General features: G+C 43.0%; 1 long non-coding RNA gene across 2 annotated transcripts in view; it reads left to right on the top strand.

Moving 5' to 3' along the window:
- The first annotated feature begins 2,552 nt into the window (after positions 1-2,552).
- Positions 2,553-15,659, top strand: part of LOC121269687 — a 131,153-nt gene continuing 118,046 nt past the window's right edge. The window contains exons 1-2 of one of the 2 annotated variants that reach the window (XR_005941392.1): positions 2,553-2,787; positions 10,738-10,835. This is a non-coding gene — a long non-coding RNA (uncharacterized LOC121269687). Of the gene's footprint in view, positions 2,788-3,506; positions 3,559-10,737; positions 10,836-15,659 lie in introns of those variants that run through there. The other variant, XR_005941391.1, reaches the window with a different exon arrangement.

Below are 15,659 nucleotides of genomic sequence, written 5' to 3'. Positions count from 1 at the left end.
AGCCCCTGTAGGTCAGCGAGTAGAGAGGTGGATGGAAATTAGTGCAAGTTAGGATACAGGCAGCAGGGTTTTGGATATGAGCTGAGCCTGAACAGGGGTTAATGACCAAGTGCATGAACTCTGACTGATTTGTTTTTCCTATGTCCCGGTCACTGAAGCCAATTTTAGTGTCCCGACTGTTACACTAGCTAAGCAGAGCTAGCTTGGCATCTAGCAGGGTCTAATGCTGGGGTCTTTTCTATCTGCGCCCTGGAGGAACCTTTAAATCAGTGTGCGGTGCAAGATTCCCTGGATGAGATTATTAGTGGGTGATCAACCAATAACAATGATTATGTTGAATAGGAGATATGGAAGTGCAGGGCAGGTTACTTCCCACTCCCTCCTTTTCCCAGACTCTCTTTCCTTTTATGGTGGAGTCAGGTTTTGTCTTTTTCTCTTTTTCACCCTTCACTTCCTCACTGTCAACCATGTGAAGATTGACATGGTTGAGATCAGTGACAACCTCTTGTGTTGACCATCCACTTAGATGTTCATTGGCTTGATTCTATGCTGTAAATTCATTCATTCCCACTGGCCCATGCTGGAATTATGCTTCACATGAGCCTCCACTCACTCTGACTCTATCAACCTATCCTGCTATTCCTTTCTCCCTCCTTTTTATATATAGCTTCCCCTTAAATGCATCATTTGAGCTACTCCGTGTGGTCACAAGTTCCACATTCTTGCCACTCCCTGGATAAAGAAGTTTCTTCTGAATTCTTTATTGGATTTAATTGGTGGCTATCTTATAGTGATGGCCCTAAGTTAGGCTCCATATTATAATATATTATAATATTAAACCATATTGAAAAGGTGACAGCAGGCACAGAAACTTTCCTCATTGTGTTACTATGAGAGTTTTCCTGTCTTGCTGAGGGGTTCCTCGGATAAATAAATCTTTATAAAATGCTTTCCATTGCAAAAATAAATTGATAGGGGTTATTTAATAAATCACACATAAAAACGAGGCCTGGTTTAAAACAAACCAGATAATCTATCTGGTGATTGGTACAGTATTCTGTTTATTACTCATCCAGTGATGTTATTATAGGAAAGAAGATGGATAGATGGGGCAGGCCACTTTAACTCACTTATTGGGGATAGTTGCATCACAGTTAAGTTACTGAACAAGTAATCGAGAGGCCTGGAATAATGATCCAGAGACATAAGTTCAAATCCAACAATGGCAGCTGGGGAAGTTAAATTCAATTAATTAAATAATCCTGGAATAAAAATCTAGTCTCAGTAATGGTGACCATGAAACTACTGGATTGTGGTTTAAAGCTATCTGGTTCACTAATGTCCTTTAGGGAAGGAAATCTGCCGTTCTTACGCAGCCTGGGCCTACATGTCAGCAATGTGGCTGACTCTTAACTGTCCTTTGAAATGGTCGAGTAAGCCACTCAGTTGTATTCAAGGAGATGGGTCACTACCACCTTCTCAAGGGCAGTTAGCAATGGGCAATAAGCGTTGGCCTTTCTGGCGATGCTCACCTCCCATGAATGAATTTTTAAAAATCATCTTAAAAAACTAACAGCAACTGGTCCCACCATCCCCACGCAACCACCCCCGCCACTGCTCCCCATTTTGCAGCTTCTCACATTATTCCAAGTTGCTTTCCCTCATTATGTTACTCGGGGCCATCCTATTTTTTGAATTTTTTTTGTGTGTGGAGAACATAAAATCATATAAAATACTGGGAGGCCATTTGGTCCTTCATGCATGTGCCAGCTCTTTGAAAGAGCTATCCAAATAGTCCCACTCCCCTGCCCTTCCCCCACATAGCCCTGCAAATATTTTTCCTTTCCAAATACACATCCAGTTACCTTTTGGATATTGCTATTGAAGCTGTTTCCACTGCCCTTTCAGCCAGTGCATTCCAGATAGCTAGACAGAAGATCTGGGAAAGACAGTGACCATAAGCAATGGATAAAACAGAGCGGAAGAGAGGCAAGAGAAGGTTGAAATGAAGAGAGTGCAGGTTAGAGACTAGTGTTGAGAGAGAGTGAGGTCATCTGTCAGACAATGCTTTATCTTGTATCCTGTTCAGGAGTATGAAAGGGATTGCAAAGGGTTTTTTTTGTTGAAAAGCCTAGGTGAAAAGCTAAGGTTCAGAGACCAGGACATTGCCATGGTTGAGAAGAGTAAATGGCAAGATAGATCAAGAAGTAATGGTTAGGTGGTACAAAGCTTGTGTTTTAAAAGCCTGAAGATGCTGAGAGTGAGGGAAGACTGGGGGAAGTTGAGGAGTTTCACACTTCAAGGTCCTGGGAAAGAATGAGCTGGAGTAGGAGATAGTTGCTGTCTCGTGTTCTTTCTTTGATCCGCGAATGATCCTGTGGTCCTCAAAGGGTTAACGTCAATGCCGTTGTGAAACCTAAGCGCCTGCAAAAAGGGAACAAACCATCCTGAAGGTTAGAGAGGGAGAGTGATTCACACGAGTGAAGAGGATAACGAGCGCCGAAGAGGCTAAACGATGGCAGCTCTTTGCTGTTTGCTTTGACATCACGGCCTCACGTCTGACCTGCTGTGCTTGTGGCAGTGTCCGGAGCGTTACAAGCCATTTACTGCTGTGAACTGATGTTTACATGCCTGACTTATCACAGAGCATGCTTAACGGACAGGACACACAGCTAGCTCCAGTGGAAAAAGCACCTCAGGAAATAAATTTCAGATTAGGGACTGAGGCCGTAAGATAAGAGGAGAACTGTTATATTTTTCTTTATTTACTTTCAAGGGAAGAGTAAGGTAAGAAACAACCTTTAAATTTCCAAAAGCAATGTTGATACTGTGATTTCAATGAAAGATCTTTTGGGGCAAATATTTGAGAGAGATGTGCTTAAGCCCTCTATCATTGTCATAATTCGAAAAAAAAACTATAGTCACTGGTATGACTTTACATCTAAAGTTTTTCTTTACACGTATGTATACTTTCATCATTTTGTCTGTAATTTGGCATCCCAGCTGATTAGACACTGTCCTTCTCAAGTCTGGAATCCAGCCCCAGATTGAAGTGACGGGAGTTCCCCTTGTATCTGCCGGCAGCGAGGGGCCTACATGCATAGTTTGAGGCAGTAGCAACCCCCTTGTGTTCACTGCACAAAGCAGCCCATAATATAGCATTGACTGGTCTGAGCCTTAGAGGAAGGCAACTTGTTTCTACCAGAATGACTAGCACTTTACGTTCCAGTCGCTCTCACAATCTCTCGAATTAATACTAATGCAGTGCCAATTAGTGTTAAATGGGGGCAGTTCTGAGTGCATGAGTCAGAACTCTAAAAGCCTGTCCCATATATTTGGTCTCTCCGAGCTTTTGGACCTTGTGGGCTGCATAGGGAGGTATGATGGAGCCTCAACAGACCATATACAAAGTTTAATTCCCTCTTCTCCTTAATTTCTATCCATTTCAAGTTGCTGATAGCAATAGATCCTGGAGCTCTGATATTTTGGATTTATTCAAGAATGGGGGAACATTGCTGAGAACAGTTCTTACCAGACCTTCAGGCGTACAGAATTCAGGTAGTACATACAATTGAATAAGGAATGCAAGTACCATTGCCTGAACTGCAAGGGACAGTTTGCCAGGGTCTGGAGAATGCGTGACGCTCTGAGACACACCAGACAAAGGAGACTCGCATCACCCATTAACTTAGGCTGGATACAAACCTTGGGGCCCCAGAGGTGAAAGGGCAGCGCGCAAGCAAAAGATTGCTTTTGACCGTATGACTTAATCGTGATAATTCCTGTTTGTTTAAATGTTTCTCCTTTTGAAACGGTTGAGAATCATTTGGAGGTGAAATATTTCTTGGGGCGCAAACCGAGCTGAGTGGCATCTGTCACCAAGTTATAAGCTCTGTCCAAAATGTAGTTTCATTGAAGTTAATTTAACTGAATATTGGACCAGGTTATAATGCTGTCCAGTTTACATTCCCGCCTGAGCCTAATTTCAGCCCCATTATCTTCTGGTTTTAATTTTGAGAATTATTACCCTTGTGATATTTTTCACAATGAAAATCGTGAGGGCCATTGTTAAAGGCCCTTCATGACTACTAACACCAATATTGGACTCAACACAAATTTCCGAATAACTGGAAAGACATTAAAATAACAAACAAGCTCCATTACCTCAGTGAGTATGGGCACGCCCCAGGCTTGTGGAGAGCCGCACAAATCAGAAAGGATTCCAATTTGATTCCCCAGTCTTGTGAAGCTTCAGTTGAGAGAGCTATGAGGGGCATTGCAATGAGCCTCAGCACTTCTGAAATATATAGAGGCAAAATCCAACCAGGTTTTCCTGAATGCTATCCAGTGACTTTTGCTTAAAAATTTGCACGCGTGTGTGTACATCAGGTGAGGTCAACATTGTGGTCATCTGTGATGCCCAATATAGTGGAATAGCCTGCTGCTTGTGATGGCTTTCTGGATTCCGTAATGGAGGGTAGCCATTTTGCAGGGTGATGCTGCGGCTATTTTCCGGCTTCAGTCAGTGCCTTTATGAGAGGGGAGGAGGGGAGAAAGTTGGTGATAATGATGGTAATGAGCTGTGCCGTATTGCTACATGATCCAGTATTCTTAACACTGATGGTAGTTTCTCTCTCGTGTTTGTACATGTCAGGAGAGGTCATGAATACCCCTCAGAAAACACAATTTGGGGAGACCTCAGAGATTTGTGTTTCAATATTTCACGTTTAGCATTGGCAATTCTAAATCATTTGGTAAAAAAGAATTAATAATCATATAAATGTATAAATAAAAATGACTCTCTTTTTACCCTTAGCACAATTTAAATGGCTGTTTTATCTAAAATCAAAGCTTTGTGGGATGGGGGGTGTTGAGAATGCTTTTAAGGAATTTCTCCTCTTCAGCTGCCTCCAGCGCATGTACATGCGGAACCATTCACGCTGATTAGTTGGTCTGCAACCCCTCCCAGTGCTGCCTGCAAAAGCTGACATTTAATAATAAAAATTCTCTGGCCTCTTCTACTTAGAGTTGCCAACCCTGCAGGATTGTCCTAGAGTCTCCAGGAATTGAAGACAAAGTTCTTGGATAATGCTGTGAGCAAAATCAGTGAGAAAAATCATAGGTGTATCAGAAAAAATTGTGTTGTTGTAAACATTTTCTTGGAACATTTTGTTTATTAGTTACAGAAATATTGGAAACCAAAAGGAAAGCATTTGATTATGTCAGCCCTTTGGAAGCAGGAGGTCCTGTAATGAAACCTGGAGGAGTATGTTGAGCCAGAGTTGGCAACCTAGCAGGGCTTTGGCCTTCTTTAGGTCATGTTCTGAGCTCTTCCATAAGTCCTTGAACTCAAGAATAAAAATTTTATAATCAAAGTGTTGGTAAACCAGGATCCAAGGTAGGTCAGTCAGTGGGTGATGCGTGAATGGGACTTGGTGTGAGTTTTGAATTAACTCAAATTTCCAGAAAGATTTACATTTCAGACCTATTCTTGACCATGGTGAAGTGGTCAAACATTGAAGCAAACAAAGAACATTGCTGTGCTGAATGTGTTTACCCAGGAGATGCACTTGTGTACACATGTATATACACACAAGTGTAGGGGCAAACACACATTGCATGCACACATACCCCACCTCACACCTCCTCCCCCCCACTTTTGAACAGTACCGTAAATCAGACGTTGATGGTGTGCGCTCAACTGAGGCTGTTAATGCACTGCCTTCGCAGGGAAGCTTTCTTTACTTAGGTTATTATCAGCCCAACAAAGACTCTATGTTGTCTACAGTTGTGTGGGCTTTTTTTATTGCAAGCCAATAAATTTCACCAACAGACGCTTGCTGCTCAAGTTTCATGTAGGCCTTGATTTAAAAATCCTTATTCTTGTCTACAGGTGCTGCCATGGTGTGGCCTCCACTTTCCCTCTTCAGTCTCTCTCAGAGGTTGTAACTTCAGGTCTTCTGACCCACCGTGAGTTCTCCCATTCATCTGCCTGAACAGATCATCACACTGCCATGGTTTTCCTTCAGAGTTGGAACCAAAGGCAGGGCTGGTCATATCTGCCCGTCAATGCTGATCCAATAGGGTGGCCGGGAGATCTATCATGAATCTTGAATTGTCACGCCATCCGCTCAGTGATCGTTCTCTGCCCATCATCTCCTAGACTGGTTTCACTCACCTGGGAGGAATTTTCCAGCATATTTTTTCCCCTATTTCCTTTGTGGGATAATTTTGTCTTGTTGTTGCCTCTCCCAGGAGTGGACATAACTGAGGGAAGAGGCAGTTGAGGGGATGGGGAGGCAGGGATGGAGGAAGTGTCTAGTCACGAGGTTCCGACCATCATGAGTGAGAGACAGGCTCGATGGACCAGCTGGTCTTTTTCTGCCCATCAATTTTATGTGTTTGCAACAACCTGCATCTTGTGTTCTTAAAACCTCCATTGATTTGTTATATCTGACTTTCTACCCAACTGCAAAAGCCTCCTCTTTGTCCCTCTTCCCTCCTCCAACTCTTTCTCCAAGGCCAACTCCTTTTCCTGCCCCAAGGCTGGGAAAACACTGTTGGATGTTTTGCCAGTTTATAGTTGAATGGAATTGTTATTACTTAAAGGAACTGCAGGTATTGTTGGAGGGGACTAGAGGCCATGATTTGAGAGTAGACAACAACAACAACTCACATTTATTTGGCGCCTCTAACATAGACAAACAATCCTAAGATGCTTCAAAAAGATGTAATCAGAAAAACATATGCAGGGCAAAAGGAGAAGATTTTGGTACGGGCTGACCAAAAACTTGGTGAGAAAAGTGGATTTTAAGTTGGGCCTTGGAGGAGGGGTTGGGGAAGGAAGCAGAGAGGTGAAGGGAATTCCAGAGCATGGTTCCCAAGTGATTGAAGGTACAGCTGCCAGTGGTAGGGGAACGTTGACGGTGAGTGGGATGCACAAGAGACCAAGGTTTGATCCCAGTTTGTGCTAAGTTAGTTGATCACAGTTGAGAGGCAGTGTGGAAGCTGCAAAGGGTCTCAGTGAGCCGAGGTTAGAGAGCAGATAAATCCACCAGGCTCCTTGCTCCATTTGGACCTGTTGTCCATCACTGATGGGCCAAAGGCATAAACTCCATGGTGGGTCTTTATTAGATCTAAATAATATGAAGCACTGTTCTGACACCATTGTTCTTTTTTCCCCATTATAATCCTAAATCATATAAAGAACTGAAAAGACCATTCTATTTGCAGGTTAAGGATATTTTTGACTATTTCATGTGGGTTTTCTTCTCCCAGTTGTTCAGTAGACTTCCTGCCAATTGCTTTTTAAAATTTTGTCCAGGACATCATTGCTGCCATTAATGGACGTCCCATGGAATTCTCCCATGTGAGATTCCTGGGAATATACAAACATACAAAGTTCATGGGCAGGAAAAAAACAGCTGGTCCTTCGAGCCTGTATCTCACTCGTGATGGCCGGAACCTCGTGACTAAACACTTTCTCCATCCCTGTGCCCCCTGACCCCCTCAACCTCCTCTTCCCTCAGTTATGTCCACTCCTGGGAGAGGCAACAAAAAGACAAAAATATCCCTTAAGGAAACGGGGGAAAAAATATTCTGGAAAATTCCGCCCAGGCGAGTGACACCAATCTAGGAGATGATGAGAAGATGAGGATCACTGGGCCGATGGCATGGCAATTCAAGATTTATGATAAATCTCCTTGGTGCCCTATTGGATCAGCATCGATGGGCAGATATGACCAGCCCTGCCTTTGGTTCCAACTCTGAAGGAAAACCATGGCAGTAAACCTGTTGGCCTGGTCATCTTCTTAATTTGATTGGCTCTTCAGAAGGACCCCAATCACAGCAAATCACGATTGACATGACACTGCCCAGACAAAAAGAAACCCAGGGGCAGAGCTTGAGCAATACGCACTTCCAATGACTATTGACTACTTTTCATTTTCTAGCTGGCAATAGCCGTTGGAGAGCTAAAAGCAAAACATTGCGGATGCTGGAAATCTGAAATAAAAACAGAAAATGCAGGAAAAGCTCTGCAGGTCTGGCAGCATCTGTGGAGAGAGAAAAGGAGTTAACGTTTAGAGTCCGTATGACTCTTCTTCAGAGCTAAAGAGAAGTAGAAATGTGATGGATTTTATACTGTTTAAGAGGGGATGGAGCAGGTGGACCAAAATAGAAGGTCAAGGGTAGGTGGGAACTCAGGAGAGATTGACAAATACGTCATGGACAAAAGACAAAGGAAGTGTTAATGGTAGAGTTAAAGATTAAAGAAGGTGCTGATAGTGGCATAAAGGTGGGGAGCTGTTTCCCCAGTGCCCAGGTCAGCAGAGAACAAGCTGTATGGATACCTGCTGCCATCACCCACTGCAGCATTAGCTAATCCAACGATGGAACCAGTCATCTTTGGCCTCGGGCCTTTCGTTCCCATCATTTTAAGAAATTAACTCTTTAACTCCTGCCCTTCAGACTTGGAAAGGTTGCTCATGGACTAAATTGCCCTTTGAAGGCTTTCAAAATGTTGTCCTTGGGCTGTTGTTCCTGGGATCCTGCTGTGCACATAGTAACTACCTATATCACAACAATGTCTATGCTTCAAAAGTACTGAATTGACTATAAAGCACTTTAAGACATCCTGGGTTATGAAAGATGCTATAGAAATGCAAGTTCTTTTGTCTTTATTATATACATATATGTATAAAATATATTTTATATATGCATGTATATATCTGCCCAACCTCATCATAAAGCACAGATGTGGAAAATTCAATTTTAAAATTCAGACAATTAAGATATTTTCTTCTGTCTTCAATGTATTGTTTACTATACATAGTGTTACCCTTATGATGGCTTTATTAATAAAGGAATGGTGAACAAAAGCAGGGAGGTGATGCTAAACCTTTATAAAACACTGGCTATGGGTCAACTGGAATATTCAATTCTTGGGGAGCAACACATTTTAGGAAGGATGTCAAGGCCTTGGGAAGGTACAGAGGAGATTTACTCAACTGTTGCCAGGGATGTGTGACTTCAGTTATGTGGAGAAGCTGCCATTGTTCTCCTTACAGTTAAAAGGGTTAAGGGGAGATTTCATAGAGGTATTTAAAATCATGAAGGAGCTTGACAGAGTAAATGAGGAGAACCTGTTCCCAGTGATGACGGGATCGGTAACCAAGAACACACAGATTTAAATTAATTGGGAAAACAACCAGAGGTGACATGAAGGAGCTTTTTTTTTACATCAAGTTGTGATGTGGAATACATTGCCTGTAAGGGTGGTGGAAGATTCAATTACAATTTTAAGAAGGGAATTAGATAAATACTAGAAAGGAAAATTTTTACAGTGGCTATGTGGAAAGAGCAGGGGAATAGGATTAATAGGGTAGCTCTACTAAAGAGCTGGCACAGGTACAATGAGCCAAATGGCCACCATCTGCATTGTATTATTCCATGAGTGCATTGTACTATCCTTTATGTCAACAATAACAACCAGTATTTATATACAGTAGCATCTTTAATTTGGCAAAATGTTCCAAAGTGCTGCACAGGAGCGTTGTCTAAAAAAAAACAGGAGCTTGTATGATATATCATTCTCCCCTTTAATTATTCCCCCTCCCTTTAATTTTCACCGACATGCAATTTCCCACCCCCTTAAATACAAGGGTGCTCCATGCATTAATCCAGTTTACACCTAGACCTGTGAATAATGATTGTAGGAAATCTGAATGCTGTTTGGTACATTACCATTCAGGTGGGATTAGTAACACCTCCTAATCTTTCAGACTTGATTTGCAGCAGGGTAAGAGAATTGGCTCTGATAAATCTGCCAACTGATTATCTATGATTTTCACTATGAACTGCTTCATCCAACAGTTTAATTGGTTTCCATTCAGTCTTTCACATGTTGTGCTTTCCCAATGACTCTGTTTGGTAACTCCACTGCTTGATGTAGAGATGAAGATCAGGAATTTTCCCAAGTTTGATCTCTGGACTGTTAGCTCTTCCCAGAAGTGGCATGGGAGCCCCTAATGAGCTCAATAGTGTCAGAGAGGGGCTAATTCTGCTTCTGATGGCATTCTGATGACGGCTACTGGATCATTCGCCTGGGACCCTCAACCAAGAATGCAGTTGAATTTGGGTGTGATGCCCCTAGAGTCAAATAGCCTGTAGACACTTTCTGCCTTAACCTAATGCGTTAAAAAAATCTGATACCGGGAACACAGGGGGAAAGTGAAAGTCTATGCGCTGATTGTAGTGTGCATTTAAAGTGTTTTTTTTTGGTCTGAAATAAAGAGGAACTCTCCTGTGGGGCATTGTACTAGGATTGCCAATGCTGGTTGGATGGATTTCATCACACAGCCTCCCATCATTCACCACCCTTTCCAGCCAAACAACCTATATCCCCATCACCAATGTTTCTTCGCAACTAATAAACAAAAATGGTCGAAGTAAAATTTAAAGAAAGCACACAATCATTTTAATGTCTTTATGATTTTTTTGTCCCTGGGTTTTGCTCACGACAGTGTCCTGGAGATTCAATTCCCAGAGACTCCAGGGCAATCCTGGAGGGTTGGCAACCTCTGAGGTTTGAAAGTAGATCTATCTGGATAACCATTAAAAGCTGAAATGACAAATCTTTTATTCCCCTGCACACCAATGTAATGTTTTACCAATTTGTATTATCATTCATTTTTACTTTTATTTAGCTGAAGTGTCTAATGATTATATATGTTACAGGGAACTGGAGCTGTTGCTAAGCGACAGGCCAAGTCCAATGCAGCTGGAAATTAGGCTTGGACCAATGGAAAGCAACGAAACAGAAATTCACAGTGAAGGTAAGAAATGTGCGGAGGATTAGAAGATGTGTTTTGTTATTAATTGCAGTCTTTGGAATTCCTGGGTTTATCACTGAGCTCATCATGGCAGCCTTCCACCTCCATAAGACAATGGTTTATACCATGGTGGTCAACTGCTAAATATCGCCTGGAGTGGCTCAGGAGCCTCACTCTGGCATAGCAGTGTCTGCCGCATTTGCTTTTGCTGCAGAGGAAGACAGTGGGGCTGAGAAGGTGCAACATTTGCTGGCCTCTGTTTTCTATGGGCCCTCTTCTCAGTCAGCTGAGCCGAGACCAGTGCACATATGGTCCTGATGTTTCAGCTTGCCAGTCAAAGAGCTGGTATCTTCCTTCTTTCTGTTTGTTTGCCTTGTGTGATGGATTCCGTCCACAAGTTGAACAGAGGCTGTAAGCTCCTAGCACATCTTGACGCACGTGAACTGTGGTGGGTCAGCGCCTTACTAGTTGGGATGCCCGACTTGAGGTGAGCGGTAGCTGACCATTAAGACACGATGATCCCTGCATTGAAACTGGAGTATCCTCTCTCGGGCACAAACCTGGGCGAAATTTATGGAGACCCTGGGCTGCCCAAACATCAGGGCCACCCTCTTGACCTTTCCGGTTGAGTGCAAAGGAATGCAAAACACCATGTTAGGCACCAGCCTGGTTGCAGGAGTTGCATATTTAGACACCAGTCTGTCTTTGGGCTCCACTCCAGATTTTTTGTCAGGGTTTACTCACTTAGCTTTCAACTTTCCTGAGGTATCCACAAGGCAGTGGAGTTATACGCCCATAGCTGGGAGTTTGGTTCATGAGTGCCAGGGCACGTCCACATGAGCACTTTTAAAACCGCATACACATCATAGAATTATCAATTTCGCCCCCTCCCCTCACTCCCAGTCTCTCATTCTTCAACTCAGTTTAGATAATTTATTTCAGCAAATAGTCCACACCTTATAACCAGAAAAATTCTCCTGAGATCTGTGGTTCCCTGTAATGTACACGGGGTCTGTGGTTCCCTGTAATGTACACGGGGTCTGCGGTTCCCTGTAATGTACACAGTGCCTGCGGTTCCCTGTAATGTACACGGGGTCTGCGGTTCCCTGTAATGTACACAGGGTCTGCGGTTCCCTGTAATGTACACGGGGTCTGCGGTTCCCTGTAATGTACACGGGGTCTGCGGTTCCCTGTAATGTACACGGGGTCTGCGGTTCCCTGTAATGTACACGGGGTCTGCGGTTCCCTGTAATGTACACGGGGTCTGCGGTTCCCCCTGTAATGTACACGGGGCCTGCGGTTCCCCCTGTAATGTACACGGGGCCTGCGGTTCCCCCTGTAATGTACACGGGGCCTGCGGTTCCCCCTGTAATGTACACAGGGCCTGCAGTTCCCCCTGTAATGTACACGGGGCCTGCAGTTCCCCCTGTAATCTACACGGGGTCTGCAGTTCCCCCTGTAATGTACACGGGGTCTGCGGTTCCCCCCTGTAAGACAAATTTCAGCCTTAATTTTAACATTTAATTCAAATGGTCAATAAACATTTTAGATCATGTCATGTAATTCTTTTGAAAGGAGCTTGCTGGGGAAGGTTATCTTCTTTGAAAGTAAAATAATTGTAGATTAAACTAACCCATTTTAAAAATTTAACCTGTGTATATACACAGATTACCATTGGGTGGAAATTAGGTGGGGGGGGGGGGGGGGGGGGGGGGGGGGGGTTGCGGGGGTGTAGGGGGGCTGGTGGGTGAGGGCATAAAAAAGGATTTTAACATCTAACATGAATAATTATTTCAGAGTTTTTTTGGACTTGTCTGCCACCTTTCTCACTGAAATTCATATGTGGAACTGGTGTCACTGGAGTATTGTGCTAGGGAAGCTCAGTGACTTTGTAACTGGAGTGGAGCTGTGTGAATAGGGGTCAGAGGCTCTCGACTGAAAACCTACCCTGCCTCTCCTATTTGGCAACCTGACCCACGGGTCACAAGCTGTGGTTCCAGGCTTATTGATCTTCGGAGGGGGGATGGGGGGTGAGCGGGGCAGTGAAGGGGGTGGCGGGAGGGTGGAGAGAAGCTTGTCTGGCTAGTGTGTTGTCTGGACTTTGCACATTCCTGGCTTCAAGGGGGTGTGGACTTGCAGAAGGAGCTACCATTGGGAGGAAGTAATGTTCACTTAAAGTGCTCGAGCCCAGCTCGTAGGTCTGAGCATGCTCCATTTGCTCTCCCAAATGCCAGTCAAAGCCTTGAAGTCTGAACTCACCGGAAGATTATATAGAGTGGATTTTACTTTGCGAGAGAAACACCTGACTGATAGTGCCCCCTCTGAGCAGATAAATAGGCAAACTGTAGACTTTTCTGACTAAACTTTAACCGAGGAAGCATATTGTTTGCAGCAACACAGAACTAAGCACCAAAAAAAAAAAATCTCTTTGGGAAGAGAGAATGGAAAGAGGGAAAGTTTTCTAAAAAGCAGAGCAACCTGTGGAATCGAGGATCTAATAGGTCAGTACACTGGCTGGGAATAGACCATGTTTCTTAGTATTTCACTGAGACTTTTTTAAAGGCGAGAATGAAATGATTATTTCTTGAACTGAGAGCGTCTGTTGTTTCTGTGTGCATGTTCCGGTTTATTTGTGCGATATTATTAATCACATCAATGTGGAAGAATCTGTAAGGCAGTCAACATAATCCTATATATATTTTTGAAAATAAGGTGCATGCTTGAAAGCTTGTAAAGCTCAAGTATTTGCAGAGCGTGCTGCACAGTGCTGTGCAGTTTCTTATCTTTGCTCAGTGCTCACACAACCACACAATTGTACACTCACCTGACACTCACACATTCTCATACACTCACATTCATTCACACATGCACATATGCCTATTCTCATACACTCACACAAACACACTCTTGTACTCCCATTCACTCCATTCACTCACACTCACACTTAGACTAACCTGACTCTCACTCAAATCCAACCCACATTCACCTACACACACATGCACACACTCACACGCTTCGAGAAAAAGTCTTTACACTTCCCTTGCTTTGAATCCTTGCCCTTTTTAAGGTTTCTCCAACCTGCTTGGAGCTCTTTAGCTGAAGGTGTCTGAATAGCTGGCTTTGTGCGTTCAGCCAGGAGAGACTAGGGGTCAACCCCTAAAAGCCCTTTGTGTAACTTTATTAAAAGATAACAATGTGTCTTTGCTGGAAATTTAGCAGCTTGCGGATTTTATGTCAAATCTACAAGAAACCTTCTCTGATTTGAAATTTCCTATATTTTTTATGATTAACTCAGTCAGAGGAAAAAATAATGTTGCAATTGAATTGCATCTATACCTTCACCAAATATAGAGTGAACATTGAAGATTGCAGCTCTGGAGAATCAAATATACACTATTAAAAAAACTGGTAGTGAATAATATTGAATAAATCAATGCACATTTCAATAATTGCTGATATTTTTTACCATGCATGCTGGATTTTAACCCCTTGTCTCCTGATTTGCCTCCTTCTCACTTTCCCTCTCCCAAGTTCCTTACCCGCTCTCCCTAATCCTCTCTCTCACTCCTGTTAACTGTCCATTATACGTTCCCTCGTTCCTTCTCTTTTATCCTTTTCTCTGCTTCTCCATGTCCCTTCCATAACAGTGAGACTTAACAATGAGTCTGCAGGTCTTTTTTTTCCATTCTGAGAATGTCTCTATGTGCAACTGTGTGTGCTTGTTTGCACGAGTCTGTGTGTGTGTGCGTGTGTGTGTGCGTGTATGTGTATATCAGAATGCATGCAAGAGAAAAGGGATGTTTTGTGAAAACTGATATGAGACATCTGTCTGCAGAATCCAGTTTTACTTTGAAAATTTTTACCGAGTTGAAAGCTGAAAAAATCAAAGTGTAAAACTGTTTCCCTTTGTCCTTTCAAATTGATTGTAAAACTTCTTCCTTTATGGGATTATTATAGTTGCATTTTGCATAATATCAATAAATGTTAGAATTCTTCAGTTCTTATTTTCCTAATGCTTGCAGTGTAACATCAATGATTTCCGGTTGTATGGTTTTCTGATAATTGTATTGTCAAGGTTGTGGTTAATTTGACTGTTATTTATTCATGAATTAAGTATTTGCTTCTTGTACACCTTAAGCCTGAATATAATCCAGTCTTGGCATAAACGTATTAGTGAAAGCAGGGTTGGAGCCATGTATTGGTGTTGTCACTCAAGGTCACAGAGAATGTGGGTTTGTGCTGGTAGTTCCTTGAGAAGCGTGCTCTTGATCTTGCTATGTTGCAGGGTGTCATGAGATGGAACAACCAGGCTACCACGGGAATAAGCACACCCAAAACATTGTTGCAACATCACATATGCATTTCAGCCAGCCATCTGTGAACAGGGCACTTGTTTCATCCCCCCGTGGACAGCTAGCTAAGTCCATGCAGCAGAGGAGCCATTGTATATTCCAGCAACACGATCAACACTATGTAGTCCTATGAAAGAAAGGAAGACATGCATTTGTACAGTATCTGCCATAACCTCAGGATATCCCAAAGCACTTTACGGCCAATGAAGCCCAGAGGCTTGAGCAGGTGGATATAAAAGATCCCAAAGCACTATTTCAAAGAGAAGCGGGAGATCCCCCGGTGTCCTGACCAGTATTTGTCCCTCAATCAACATCACTAAAAACAGATGAGCTGGCCGTGATTACATTGCTGTTTGTGGGATTTTGCTGTGTGCAAATTGGCTGCCATGATTCCCAAATTGCAATAGTGACTACACTTCAAAACTGCCTCGTTAGCTGTAAAAGCTTTAAGACTTCCGGAGGTTGTCAAAGTGTA

Source organism: Carcharodon carcharias, chromosome 25 (genome assembly GCF_017639515.1).
Source record: "Carcharodon carcharias isolate sCarCar2 chromosome 25, sCarCar2.pri, whole genome shotgun sequence".
Taxonomy (NCBI): Eukaryota; Metazoa; Chordata; class Chondrichthyes; order Lamniformes; family Lamnidae; genus Carcharodon; species Carcharodon carcharias.
Note: the sequence above shows the minus strand (reverse complement) of the source record. Positions and strands in the feature narration are given on the sequence as shown.